The sequence below is a fragment of the Oncorhynchus keta genome, unplaced genomic scaffold (assembly GCF_023373465.1).
Source record: "Oncorhynchus keta strain PuntledgeMale-10-30-2019 unplaced genomic scaffold, Oket_V2 Un_contig_14122_pilon_pilon, whole genome shotgun sequence".
NCBI lineage: Eukaryota > Metazoa > Chordata > Actinopteri > Salmoniformes > Salmonidae > Oncorhynchus > Oncorhynchus keta.
In genome coordinates this window covers 122501-137279 of record NW_026278559.1, presented here as the reverse complement: position 1 = coordinate 137279, position 14779 = coordinate 122501, and the positions used below count along the sequence as shown (strand labels likewise).

General features: G+C 46.5%; 1 long non-coding RNA gene across 10 annotated transcripts in view; it reads left to right on the top strand.

Annotated features, from left to right (window-relative positions):
- Positions 1-8471: 8471 nt before the first annotated feature.
- Positions 8472-14779, top strand: part of LOC127918413 (uncharacterized) — a 6684-nt gene continuing 376 nt past the window's right edge. For 2 of the 10 annotated variants that reach the window (XR_008099924.1, XR_008099921.1), the window contains exons 1-5: positions 8472-8555; positions 13089-13203; positions 13329-13349; positions 13465-13740; positions 13921-14773. This is a non-coding gene — a long non-coding RNA (uncharacterized LOC127918413). Of the gene's footprint in view, positions 8556-13088; positions 13204-13328; positions 13350-13464; positions 13741-13920 lie in introns of all 10 variants that reach the window. The other 8 variants (XR_008099926.1, XR_008099927.1, XR_008099922.1 and 5 more) reach the window with 8 other exon arrangements.

Here is a 14779-nt window from a genome sequence, read left to right as displayed (position 1 = left end):
TACAGGACCTGAAGTAGAGTCGTCTACCTCTATTGATACAGGACCTAAAGTAGGGTCGTCTACCTCTATTGATACAGGACCTAAAGTAGAGTCGTCTACCTCTATTGATACAGGACCTAAAGTAGGGTCGTCTACCTCTATTGATACAGGACCTACAGTAGGGTCGTCTACCTCTATTGATACAGGACCTAAAGTAGGGTCGTCTACCTCTATTGATTCAGGACCTAAAGTAGGGTCGTCTACCTCTATTGATTCAGGACCTAAAGTAGGGTCGTCTACCTCTATTGATTCAGGACCTAAAGTAGGGTTGTCTACCTCTATTGATACAGGACCTAAAGTAGGGTCGTCTACCTCCTATTGATACAGGACCTAAAGTAGGGTTGTCTACCTCCTATTGATACAGGACCTAAAGTAGGGTTGTCTACCTCTATTGATACAGGACCTAAAGTAGGGTCGTCTACCTCCTATTGATACAGGACCTAAAGTAGGGTCGTCTACCTCCTATTGATACAGGACCTAAAGTAGGGTCGTCTACCTCCTATTGATACAGGACCTAAAGTAGGGTCGTCTACCTCCTATTGATTCAGGACCTAAAGTAGGGTCGTCTACCTCCTATTGATACAGGACCTAAAGTAGGGTCGTCTACCTCTATTGATTCAGGACCTAAAGTAGGGTCGTCTACCTCTATTGATACAGGACCTAAAGTAGGGTCGTCTACCTCCTATTGATTCAGGACCTAAAGTAGGGTCGTCTACCTCTATTGATTCAGGACCTAAAGTAGGGTTGTCTACCTCCTATTGATACAGGACCTAAAGTAGGGTCGTCTACCTCCTATTGATTCAGGACCTAAAGTAGGGTCGTCTACCTCTATTGATTCAGGACCTAAAGTAGGGTCGTCTACCTCCTATTGATACAGGACCTAAAGTAGGGTCGTCTACCTCCTATTGATTCAGGACCTAAAGTAGGGTCGTCTACCTCTATTGATTCAGGACCTAAAGTAGGGTTGTCTACCTCTATTGATTCAGGACCTAAAGTAGGGTCGTCTACCTCCTATTGATACAGGACCTAAAGTAGGGTCGTCTACCTCCTATTGATTCAGGACCTAAAGTAGGGTCGTCTACCTCTATTGATTCAGGACCTAAAGTAGGGTCGTTACTTGTCTTGATAAGGCCAAGGTTTTCAAAACACAACAACAAATGAACCCTCTTCATTCAGGACAATGTGATGTTAAATGTAAATTCCTCCCGGACAGAGTGGTTTTCAAGAGGTTGTTCTGTCCTGTTCGTCTTGAATAGACCTTTGTGTTGGATACAATGGAGCCCTGACGGTCCTCGCTGTCTGTCTCTCTCTGTCTCTCTCTCTCTCACCTCTCTCTGTCTCAGGACCTCTAAAGTCTCTCTCTCTCTATTCTGTCTCTAGGGTCTGTCTGTCTCTCTATCTGTCTCACTCTCTCTGATCTCTCTCTCTGATCAGGACCTAAAGTAGGGTCGTCTACCTCTATTGATATCTCTAAAGTAGGGTCTGTCTACCTCTCTGTCTCTCTAAAGTCTGTCTCTCTCTATGTCTATAAGTATCTCTACTCTATATATAAAGTCTCTACCTCTGTTGATACAGGACCTCTGTCTCTCTCTCTATTCTCTGTCCTCTCTCTGTCTCTCTCTATCTCACTCTCTCTAAACCCATTGTCTCTCTCTCTGTCTATCTCTCTTGATTCAGGACCTAAAGTAGGGTCTCTACTCTCTATCTACAGGACCTAAAGTAGAGTCGTCTCTCTACTCTCCTATTGATACAGGACCTAAAGTAGAGTTGTCTACTCTCTCTGTCTACAGGACCTAAAGTAGGGTCGTACTCTCAGGACTCTAGGGTCTCACCTAAAGTAGGGTGTATCTCCTATTGATTCAGGACCTAAAGTAGGGTCACTACCTCTATTGTCTACTCTCTCTATTGATACAGGACCTAAAGTAGGGTCGTCTACCTCTCTATTGATACAGGACCTAAAGTAGGGTCTCTCTACCTCCTCTATTGATTCAGGACCTAAAGTAGGGTCGTCTACTCTCATTGATCAGGACCTAAAGTAGGGTCACTCTATTGATTCAGGACTCTAGTCTCACTCTCTCTGATTCAGGACCTAAAGTAGTCGTCTACCTCTATTGATTCAGGACCTAAAGTAGGGTCTCTACAGGACCTAAAGTAGGGTTGTCTCCTATGATACAGGACCTCAGGACCTAAAGTAGGGTCTCTCTCACTACTCTCTCTCACTACAGGACCTAAAGTAGGGTCGTCTCACCTCCATTGATTCACCTAAAGTAGGGTCCTCACTCTCTCTCTGATTCAGGACCTAAAGTAGGGTCTCTACTCTCCTCTTGATACAGGACCTAAAGTGGTCTCTTCTCAGGACCTAAAGTAGGTCGTCTCTGTCTATTGATCTCAGGACCTCTAGGGTTGTCTACCTCTATTGTTCAGGACCTACAGTATCTCTCACTCTATTGATACAGGACCTCTCTGTCTGTCTCTCTCTCTGTCTCTCTCTGTCTCACTCTCTCTATTGATTCTGTCTAAAGTGGGTCTCTGTCTTGATCCTGTCTCAAAACTGTCTCTCTTCTCAGGACTGTGATGTCACCTCCTATCTCTGTCTTCTCTGTCTCTCTCTGTCTCTCTTGAATCCTCTGTCTCTCCTATTGATCTCTGACGGTCCTCTCTGTCTGTCTTCTCTGTCTCTCACTCTCTCTGTCTCTCTCTCTCTCTGTCTCTCTCTCTCTCTCTCTGTCTCTCTCTCTCTCTCTCTCTCTCTGTCTCTCTCTCTCTGTCTCTCTCACTCTCTCTCTCAGGACTCTCTCTCTCTCTCTCTCTCAGGACTCTCTCTCTCTCTCTCTCAGGACTCTCTGTCTCTCTCTCTGTCTCTCTCTCTCTCTCCTCTCTCTCTCTCTCTCTCTCTGTCTCTCTCTCTGTCTCTCTCTCTGTCTCAGGACTCTCTCTCTGTCTCTCTCTCTCTCTCTCTCTCTCTCTCTCTAGGGGTCTCTTCTCTGTATCTCTCACTTCTCTCTGTCTCTCTCTCACTCTCTCTCACTTGATCTTTCTCACCTGCAACTGAACTCTCTTCTTCTCTCTCTCTCTCTGTCTCTCTCTCTGTCTCTCTCTCTCTCTCTCCTGTCTCTCTCTCTCTCTCTGGAGCCCTTCTGTCTCAGGATTCTCACTCTCTCACTCTCTCTCTGTCTCACTCTCTCTCTCTCTCTCTGCTCTGTCTCTCTCTCTCTCTGTCTCTCTCTCTCTCTCTCTGAATCTCTCTGTCTCTCTCTCTCTCTCTCTCTCACTCTCTCTCTCTCTCTCTCTCCACTCTCTCTCTCTGTCTCTCTCTCTCTCTCTCTCTGTCTCTGTCTCTCTCTGTCTCTGTCTCTCTCTCTCTCTTCTCTGAGGGGTCATGGGCTCACTCTCTGTCTCTCTCTCTGTCTCTCTGTCTCTCATCTGTCTCTCTCTCACTCTCTCTGTCTCTCACTCTCACTCTCTCAAGAATCTCTCTCTCACTCTCTCTCTCTCTGTCTCTCTCTCTCTGTCTCTCTCTGTCTCTCAAGAACTGTCTCTCTCAACTCTCTCTCACTCTCTCTCCAGCTCTCTCTCTCTCTCACTCTCTCTCTCTCTCTCTCACTCTCTCTCTCTCTCTCTCTCTCTCACTCTCTCTCTCTCTCTCTCTCTCTCTCTCTCTCTCTCTCTCTCTGTCTCTCTCTCTGTCTCACTCTCTCTCTGTCTCTACTCTCTCTCTCTCTCTCTCTGTCTCTCTCTCTCTGTCTCTCTCTGTCTCTCTCTCTCTGTCTCTCTCTCTCTCCACTGTCTCTCTGTCTCTGTCTCTCTCTGTCTCACATCTGACTCTCTCTCTCTGTCTCTCTGTCTCTATCTCTCTGTGTTCTAAAAATGACTCTCTCTCTCTGTCTCTCTCTCTCTCTCTCACTCTCTCTCTCACTCTGTATGGTCTCTCACAATCTCCTGTGTCTCTCATCTCAAACCTCAACATCACATCACAATCTCTCTGTCTCTCTCTCTGTCTCTCTCTCTCTGTCTCTCTCTCACTCATCTCTGTCTCTGTCTGGAGTCATTCTGTCTAACAGGCACATCACTTTCCTCTGGAAACAGATGTCACTTTCTCACACTCTCTGTCCTCTCTGCTGAACTCTTTTCTCTCACTCTCATCTCTCTCTCTCTCTCTCTCTCTCTCTCTCTCTCTGTCTCTGTCTCTGTCCCTGTCTCTCTCTGTCTCTCTCTGTCTCTCTCTGTCTCTCTCTCTCTGTCTTCTGTCTCTCTGCCCTCTCAATGACATCAATACAAACCCGATTTCGCTGATCTTATTCTATTTTTCCTATTTTGTGTGGAAACAGAAGTTTCTCTCAACCTTCTGGATTCTGGAGAATATATAGAATGTACACTGAGTGGACAAAACATTATGAACACCTGCTCATTCCGTGACATAGTCTGACCAGTCTCCAGGTGAAAGCTATGATCCCTTATTGATGTCACCTGTTTGCTAAATCCACTTCAATCAGTGTAGATGAAGGGGAGGAGTCAGATTAAAGAGACATGACATTTGTATGTGTCATTCAGAGGGTGAATGGGCAAGAACGGGGTATGGTAGTAGGTAATAATAATAATAATAATAATAATAGGTAGGTGTCAGGAACAGACCTTTTTCTGTCAAGAACTGCGACGCTGCTGGGGTTTTCCCCACTGAACAGTTTCCTGTGTGTATCAAGAACTGTCCACAACAGAAAGGTCATCCAGCCAACTTATCACAACTGTGGGAAGCACAGGTGAGTCAACATGAACCAGCATCCCTGCGAACGCTTCGACACCTTGGATATCTGATTTGAGTTAAGATCTCAAATAGCCGTCATTCAGACGGCGACAGCTGGTCTTACCGGGGTCCGACACTTAAGTCTCTTGTCTGTAATGTATTTTTATTTAACAATTGACATACAGTTGCAGTCTGGGAATGTTTTCAGACACATTGACTGTTTCCACATGTTGTTGTGTTACAGACTTGTTCTAAAATGGATTCAATTGGGGGTGTGGTTCTCGCCCTCGTCAATCAACACACAATGACATCACAATACCGCAACATGACATCACAATACCGCAACATGACATCACAATACCGCAACATGACATCACAGAACCACATAATGACATTACAATACCATACCGCATAATGACATCACAATACCGCATAATGACATCACAATACCGCATAATGACATCACAATACCATACCGCATAATGACATTGAATACCGCATAATGACATCACAATACCGCATCATGACATCACAATACCGCATCATGACAAAGCAAAAACAGGTTGTTGGAAATTTTTGCAATTGTATGCTCCTCAGACCAACAAATATTTTAATATCAGACATAAGAGTCACAGCAAAAAATATTTAGTATGATTTCTTCTACATTATTTTAGGCCCAGCTCTTGGAACTTTATCTTTCCTGTATATAGCCACTATATTGTGATCACTGCATCCAATGGGTAAGGATACTGCTTTAGAACAACGTTCTACGGTATTAGTAAACATGTGATCGATACATGTGGGTGATCTTGTTCCTGTTGTGTTTGTAAACACCCTGATAGGTTGATTAATAACCTGAACCAGATTACAGACACTGGTTACAGTGAGAAGCTTCCTGTTGAGTGGGTTGATTAATAACCTGAACCAGATTACAGACACTGGTTACAGTGAGAAGCTTCCTGTTGAGTGGGTTGATTAATAACCTGAACCAGATTACAGACACTGGTTACAGTGAGAAGCTTCCTGTTGAGTGGGTTGATTAATAACCTGAACCAGATTACAGACACTGGTTACAGTGAGAAGCTTCCTGTTGAGTGGGTTGATTAATAACCTGAACCAGATTACAGACACTGGTCACAGTGAGAAGCTTCCTGTTGAGTAGGTTGATTAATAACCTGAACCAGATTACAGACACTGGTTACAGTGAGAAGCTTCCTGTTGAGTGGGTTGATTAATAACCTGAACCAGATTACAGACACTGGTTACAGTGAGAAGCTTCCTGTTGAGTGGGTTGATTAATAACCTGAACCAGATTACAGACACTGGTTACAGTGAGAAGCTTCCTGTTGAGTGGGTTGATTAATAACCTGAACCAGATTACAGACACTGGTTACAGTGAGAAGCTTCCTGTTGAGTGGGTTGATTAATAACCTGAACCAGATTACAGACACTGGTTACAGTGAGAAGCTTCCTGTTGAGTGGGTTGATTAATAACCTGAACCAGATTACAGACGCTGGTTACAGTGAGAAGCTTCCTGTTGAGTGGGTTGATTAATAACCTGAACCAGATTACAGACACTGGTCACAGTGAGAAGCTTCCTGTTGAGTGGGTTGATTAATAACCTGAACCAGATTACAGACACTGGTTACAGTGAGAAGCTTCCTGTTGAGTGGGTTGATTAATAACCTGAACCAGATTACAGACACTGGTTACAGTGAGAAGCTTCCTGTTGAGTGGGTTGATTAATAACCTGAACCAGATTACAGACACTGGTTGAGTGAGGTTGTTGAGTGGGTTGAAATAACCTGAACCAGATTACAGACACTGGTTACAGTGAGAAGCTTCCTGTTGAGTGGGTTGATTAATAACCTGAACCAGATTACAGACACTGGTTACAGTGAGAAGCTTCCTGTTGAGTGGGTTGATTAATAACCTGAACCAGATTACAGACACTGGTTACAGTGAGAAGCTTCCTGTTGAGTGGGTTGATTAATAACCTGAACCAGATTACAGACACTGGTTACAGTGAGAAGCTTCCTGTTGAGTGGGTTGATTAATTAATAACCTGAACCAGATTACAGACAGATTACTGGTTACAGTGAGAAGCTTCCTGTTGAGTGGGTTGATTAATAACCTGAACCAGATTACAGACACTGGTCACAGTGAGAAGCTTCCTGTTGAGTGGGTTGATTAATAACCTGAACCAGATTACAGACACTGGTTACAGTGAGAAGCTTCCTGTTGAGTGGGTTGATTAATAACCTGAACCAGATTACAGACACTGGTTACAGTGAGAAGCTTCCTGTTGAGTGGGTTGATTAATAACCTGAACCAGATTACAGACGCTGGTTACAGTGAGAAGCTTCCTGTTGAGTGGGTTGATTAATAACCTGAACCAGATTACAGACACTGGTCACAGTGAGAAGCTTCCTGTTGAGTGGGTTGATTAATAACCTGAACCAGATTACAGACACTGGTTACAGTGAGAAGCTTCCTGTTGAGTGGGTTGATTAATAACCTGAACCAGATTACAGACACTGGTTACAGTGAGAAGCTTCCTGTTGAGTGGGTTGATTAATAACCTGAACCAGATTACAGACACTGGTTACAGTGAGAAGCTTCCTGTTGAGTGGGTTGATTAATAACCTGAACCAGATTACAGACACTGGTTACAGTGAGAAGCTTCCTGTTGAGTGGGTTGATTAATAACCTGAACCAGATTACAGACACTGGTTACAGTGAGAAGCTTCCTGTTGAGTGGGTTGGTTAATAACCTGAACCAGATTACAGACACTGGTTACAGTGAGAAGCTTCCTGTTGAGTGGGTTGATTAATAACCTGAACCAGATTACAGACACTGGTTACAGTGAGAAGCTTCCTGTTGAGTGGGTTGATTAATAACCTGAACCAGATTACAGACACTGGTTACAGTGAGAAGCTTCCTGTTGAGTGGGTTGATTAATAACCTGAACCAGATTACAGACACTGGTTACAGTGAGAAGCTTCCTGTTGAGTGGGTTGATTAATAACCTGAACCAGATTACAGACACTGGTTACAGTGAGAAGCTTCCTGTTGAGTGGGTTGATTAATAACCTGAACCAGATTACAGACACTGGTTACAGTGAGAAGCTTCCTGTTGAGTGGGTTGATTAATAACCTGAACCAGATTACAGACACTGGTTACAGTGAGAAGCTTCCTGTTGAGTGGGTTGATTAATAACCTGAACCAGATTACAGACACTGGTCACAGTGAGAAGCTTCCTGTTGAGATTAATAACGGACAGTTTGATGACAACCAGTCAATATTCAGGTCCCCAAGAAAGTAGACCTCTGTTTACATCACGTACACTATCAAGCATTTTCACACACATTATTTAGATACTGACTGTTCGCACTTGGTGGCCTATAGCAGCACCCCCACTTGGTTGCCTATAGCAACCACAACACTTCAATAACACTTGACATAAGATCTTCTCTAAGTATTATGGGGGGGTGCAACTCAATTTGGAAGGTGTTCTTAATGTTTTGTACGCTCAGCGTATGTTGAGCATGTCATAACTATATCTCCAGTGTAGTTGGTTTTGTGCGTTAACCTTTCTAAACCTGAGGTCTAACTCTTGTTTGATTCTCTGTCTCTCTATCGCCCCAGGGGCCAAGAAGGAGGGAGCGGCGGGGTTCTTCAAGGGCATAGGGAAGGGTCTGGTGGGGTGGTGGCCAGGCCGACAGGGGGGCATCGTAGACATGGCCTCCAGCACCTTCCAAGGCATACAGAGGTTAGTAGAGAGACACAGGACACCAGAGACAAATACAGGACACTACAGAGGTTAGTAGAGAGACACAGGACACTACAGAGGTTAGTAGAGAGACACAGGACACTAGAGACAAATACAGGACACTACAGAGGTTAGTAGAGACAGGACACTACAGAGGTTAGTAGAGACACAGGACACTAGAGACAAATACAGGACAGTATTTAGGTTAGTAGAGGCGGGACACTACAGGGGTTAGTAGAGGAGGGACACTACAGGGGTTAGTAGAGGCGGGACACTACAGGGGTTAGTAGAGGCAAATAAAGGACACTACGAAGGTTATTAGAGACAAATGAAGGACACTACAGGGGTTAGTAGAGACACAGGACACTACAGGGGTTAGTAGAGGCGGGAGACTACAGAGGTTAGTAGAGACAAATAAAGGACACTACGAAGGTTATTAGAGACAAATAAAGGACACTACAGGGGTTAGTAGAGACACAGGACACTACGGAGAATAGTAGAGGTGGAACACTACAGGGGTTAGTAGAGGAGGGACACTACAGGGGTTAGTAGAGACGGGACACTACAGGGGTTAGTGGAGGCGGGACACTACAGGGGTTAGTAGAGACACAGGACACTACATGGGTTAGTAGAGTAGGGACACTACAGAGGTTAGTAGAGACACAGGACACTAGAGACAAATACAGGACACTACAGAGGTTAGTAGAGACAGGACACTACAGGGGTTAGTAGAGAGACACAGGACACTAGAGACAAATACAGGACACTACAGAGGTTAGTAGAGACGGGACACTACAGAGGTTAGTAGAGATGGGACACTACAGGGGTTAGTAGAGACAAATACAGGACACTACAGGGGTTAGTAGAGACACAGGACACTACAGGGGTTAGTAGAGGAGGGACACTACAGGGGTTAGTAGAGGAGGGACACTACAGGGGTTAGTAGAGATACAGGACACTACAGGGGTTAGTAGAGGCGGGACACTACAGGGGTTAGTAGAGGAGGGACACTACAGGGGTTAGTAGAGGCGGGACACTACAGGGGTTAGTAGAGGAGGGACACTACAGGGGTTAGTAGAGGTGGGACACTACAGGGGTTAGTAGAGGAGGGACACTACAGGGGTTAGTAGAGATACAGGACACTACAGGGGTTAGTAGAGGAGGGACACTACAGGGGTTAGTAGAGGAGGGACACTACAGGGGTTAGTAGAGGAGGGACACTACAGGGGTTAGTAGAGGAGGGACACTACAGAGGTTAGTAGAGGAGGGACACTACAGGGGTTAGTAGAGGGGGGACACTACAGGGGTTAGTAGAGGAGGGACACTACAGGGGTTAGTAGAGTAGGGACACTACAGGGGTTAGTAGAGGAGGGACACTACAGGGGTTAGTAGAGGAGGGACACTACAGGGGTTAGTAGAGGCGGGACACTACAGGGGTTAGTAGAGGAGGGACACTACAGGGGTTAGTAGAGGCAGGACACTACAGGGTTAGTAGAGGAGGGACACTACAGGGGTTAGTAGAGGAGGGACACTATAGGGGTTAGTAGAGGAGGGACACTACAGGGGTTAGTAGAGGAGGGACACTACAGGGGTTAGTAGAGGCGGGACACTACAGGGGTTAGTAGAGGCGGGACACTACAGGGGTTAGTAGAGGAGGGACACTACAGGGGTTAGTAGAGGCGGGACACTACAGGGGTTAGTAGAGGCGGGACACTACAGGGGTTAGTAGAGGCGGACACTACAGGGGTTAGTAGAGGCGGGACACTACAGGGGTTAGTAGAGGAGGGACACTACAGGGGTTAGTAGAGGAGGGACACTACAGGGGTTAGTAGAGGAGGGACACTACAGGGGTTAGTAGAGGAGGGACACTACAGGGCTTATTGTGATTTTATTTGGTTTGTTTAATGTGGTATTGTGTAACATTATTTATGTCTCTGTCTGGCGGTCATAACCATGTTTGGTGCTTTATGTTCTGTACCTTATAATTCTGACTAATTTTGTTAACTGTTCTGTTTTCATTTTGTTTTCTCATAAGTTAATGCCTTGGAGATGTTGTTTTTGTCTTTCTGTTGAGTGAGTATTTGGTGAGATGTGGGAAAGCTATGGTAATGACTGGTCGGCCATAGGGGAGGGGTTTGGTATCATAGGGGAGGGGTTTGGTATCATAGGGGAGGGGTTTGGTATCATAGGGGAGGGGTTTGGTATCATAGGGGAGGGGTTTGGTATCATAGGGGAGGGGTTTGGTATCATAGGGGAGGGGTTTGGTATCATAGGGGAGGGGTTTGGTATCATAGGGTAGGGGTTTGGTATCATAGGGGAGGGGTTTGGTATCATAGGGGAGGGGTTTGGTATCATAGGGGAGGGTTTGGGACTCATAGGGGAGGGGTTTGGGACTATAGGGGAGGGGTTTGGGACTATAGGGGAGGGGTTTGGGACTATAGGGAGGGGTTTGGGACTATAGGGGAGGGGATTGGGACTATAGGGGAGGGGTTTGTGACTATGGGGGAGGGGTTTGGGACTATAGGGGAGGGGTTTGGGACTATGGGGAGGGGTTTGGGACTGTAGGGGAGGGGTTTGGTATCATAGGGGAGGGGTTTGGTATCATAGGGGAGGGGTTTGGTATCATAGGGGAGGGGTTTGGGACTATACGGGATGGGGTTTGGGACTATAGGGGAGGGGTTTGGGACTATAGGGGAGGGGTTTGGGACTATAGGGGAGGGGTTTGGGACTATAGGGGAGGGGTTTGTGACTATAGGGGAGGGGTTTGGGACTATAGGAGGGGTTTGGGACTATGGGGGAGGGGTTTGGGACTGTAGGGGAGGGGTTTGGTATCATAGGGAGGGGTTTGGTATCATAGGGAGGGGTTTGGAATCATAGGGGAGGGGTTCGGGACTATACGGGATGGGGTTTGGGACTATGGGGGAGGGGTTTGGGACTGTAGGGGAGGGGTTTGACTGGCATGGAGGGTTAGTTGTCTTTCTCATAGATCAGATTGTCTGTCAGAGAGGTAAGTGACTGCATGATGTTAAAGTAGTTATTATGCTGTTATAACATGTTACAGATCAAACCAAAGGAAATGATTGGTTAACGCTCAACATTTAACCCCTCCCCTCCATCATTGTTAACACTGCTTCTGCCCTGACTCCTCCCCCTGCTCCATTCTGCAGCATCGTGAGGTTCCAACAGACTAAACCCATGAGGACTGAACAGACTGGGAGAGGGCACATTGGTCATCACATTGGTCAGATCGCTTATGGAAGCCCCTCCTCCACCTGTTCTCTCCTCTGGGATTGGCCGACTGCACTAAACCCATGAGGACTGAACAGACTGGGAGAGAGCGAGACTATATTGTTACCCTAAATCTCTTAAAGATTAGAGCTGCTGTTCTCAGCAGATCGTTCTGTATCTCAGTAACGTAAACATCACATTGGTCAGATCGCTTATGGAAGCCCCTCCTCCACCTGTTCTCTCCTCTGGGATTGGCTGACTGCACGAGCGCACGACCACTGCCATGCAGAGATTGGCAGTTTGGCAACGGTTTTTTGTTGCGAAAAAAAAACATGTAGAGAATATAAACTCCACCACATGTCAGGAACCCAAGTTGTATCGCCCCCTGGGGGCTCAAGGTCTGTGATAGACTGGAATGCATCGTAGAGTGGAATGGCGTTTTTGGGGGGGGGGGGGTGCTGGAAAGTAGCTGGGTTCGTTTACATAGTTGATACGGGGTCTGAAATGACTCCTCCAAACGGCACTCTGACTGGACGACACAGCCAAGTAGACCATTCAGTCTCTACTGTCACTTTACCCCCCTCCCTCCCTCTAGCTGTCTCATAATCTCCCTTCCTCCTCCTCTCACCTCTCGGGTACCTAATGTTCAGCCAAAACATTCCTAATTCCCCAGTGGTTCTGAGATGCCAAAACACAGCCCCCCATCACATAGTATTTATGTCCATTCACCACCTCATTCATTATCCTTCACAAAGCTTATGAATCACCTATCAATTCCTGATAACCTGATGAAATTATTGTTCCATGCTTTCACACTAGAGATAACGAAAGGTGAGATACTGGAACACACACACATACACATGCGCGCGCGTACGTGCACGCATACGTACTCATGCACCGTTTGCCTCCCTCTTTGGGCTGAACAGGTTTTTTACGTTTAGTGATTTCTTTCAGAAGCAGGATTCTGTTAGTGCTGAGTGGTTTTTGTTGCAATGTTGTCCTACTCTGCTACTGTGTCTGGCTCATTGAGAAGACATTACAGAGCAGTTTTGTTATGAGTTTGGGTCAAAGCAAACTACTTCTTGTTCTTGCTCTTGATTCATGAAACCCTTCCTGACGGTGCGTTCTGATTGGCTCTGTGAGATATGACGGCTTTCTGATTGGCTCTTCTGATTGGCTCTGTGAGATATGACAGTGCTTTCTGATTGGCTCTGTGAGATATGACAGTGCTTTCTGATCAGGCTCTGTGAGATATGTTTTGACAGTTGCTGTTGCTATGATCTGACGGCTCGTTGTGATTGGCAGGGTGGCAGAGTCGACAGAGGAAGTGACCAAGCTGAGGCCGGTCAGACTGATCCGAGAGGATGGAATCATCCGGCCTTACGACCAGGAGGACGCCAAGGGATACGACCTTTTCCAGGTTAGCAACCCACCTTAGGGTCACTAAAACACCCATGGACGCCAAGGATACGACCTTGTCCAGGTTAGCAACCCTCCTTAGAAGGACACTAAACACCCATGGCTGGAGGGATAGACCTTGTCCAGGTTAGCAACCCTCCTTAGAAGGTCACTAAAACACCCATGGACTGGAGGTAGACTTGTCCAGGTTAGCAACCCACCTTAGGTCACTAAAACACCCACGGCTGGAGGTAGACTTGTCCAGGTTAGCAACCCTCCTTAGGTCACTAAAACACCCATGGACGCCAAGGGATAAAACGACCTTGTCCAGGTTAGCAACCCACCTTAGGACACTAAAACACCCATGGCTGGAGGTAGACTTGTCCAGGTTAGCAACCCACCTTAGGACACTAAAACACCCATGGCTGTAGGTAGACTTGTCCAGGTTAGCAACCCTCCTTAGGACACTAAAACACCCATGGCTGGAGGTAGACTTGTCCAGGTTAGCAACCCTCCTTAGGACACTAAAACACCCATGGCTGGAGGTAGACTTGTCCAGGTTAGCAACCCTCCTTAGAAGGTCACTAAAACACCCATGGCTGTAGGTAGACTTGTCCAGGTTAGCAACCCTCCTTAGAAGGACACTAAAACACCCACGGCTGGAGGTAGACTTGTCCAGGTTAGCAACCCTCCTTAGAAGGTCACTAAAACACCCACGGCTGGAGGTAGACTTGTCCAGGTTAGCAACCCACCTTAGGTCACTAAAACACCCATGGCTGGAGGTAGACTTGTCCAGGTTAGCAACCCACCTTAGGACACTAAAACACCCATGGCTGTAGGTAGACTTGTCCAGGTTAGCAACCCTCCTTAGAAGGTCACTAAAACACCCATGGCTGTAGGTAGACTTGTCCAGGTTAGCAACCCTCCTTAGGACACTAAAACACCCATGGCTGTAGGTAGACTTGTCCAGGTTAGCAACCCTCCTTAGGTCACTAAAACACCCATGGCTGTAGGTATACTTGTCCAGGTTAGCAACCCACCTTAGGTCACTAAAACACCCATGGCTGTAGGTAGACTTGTCCAGGTTAGCAACCCTCCTTAGGACACTAAAACACCCATGGCTGGAGGTAGACTTGTCCAGGTTAGCAACCCACCTTAGGACACTAAAACACCCATGGCTGTAGGTAGACTTGTCCAGGTTAGCAACCCACCTTAGGTCACTAAAACACCCATGGCTGTAGGTAGACTTGTCCAGGTTAGCAACCCTCCTTAGAAGGACACTAAAACACCCACGGCTGGAGGTAGACTTGTCCAGGTTAGCAACCCTCCTTAGAAGGTCACTAAAACACCCACGGCTGGAGGTAGACTTGTCCAGGTTAGCAACCCACCTTAGGTCACTAAAACACCCATGGCTGGAGGTAGACTTGTCCAGGTTAGCAACCCACCTTAGGACACTAAAACACCCATGGCTGTAGGTAGACTTGTCCAGGTTAGCAACCCTCCTTAGAAGGTCACTAAAACACCCATGGCTGTAGGTAGACTTGTCCAGGTTAGCAACCCTCCTTAGGTCACTAAAACACCCATGGCTGTAGGTATAC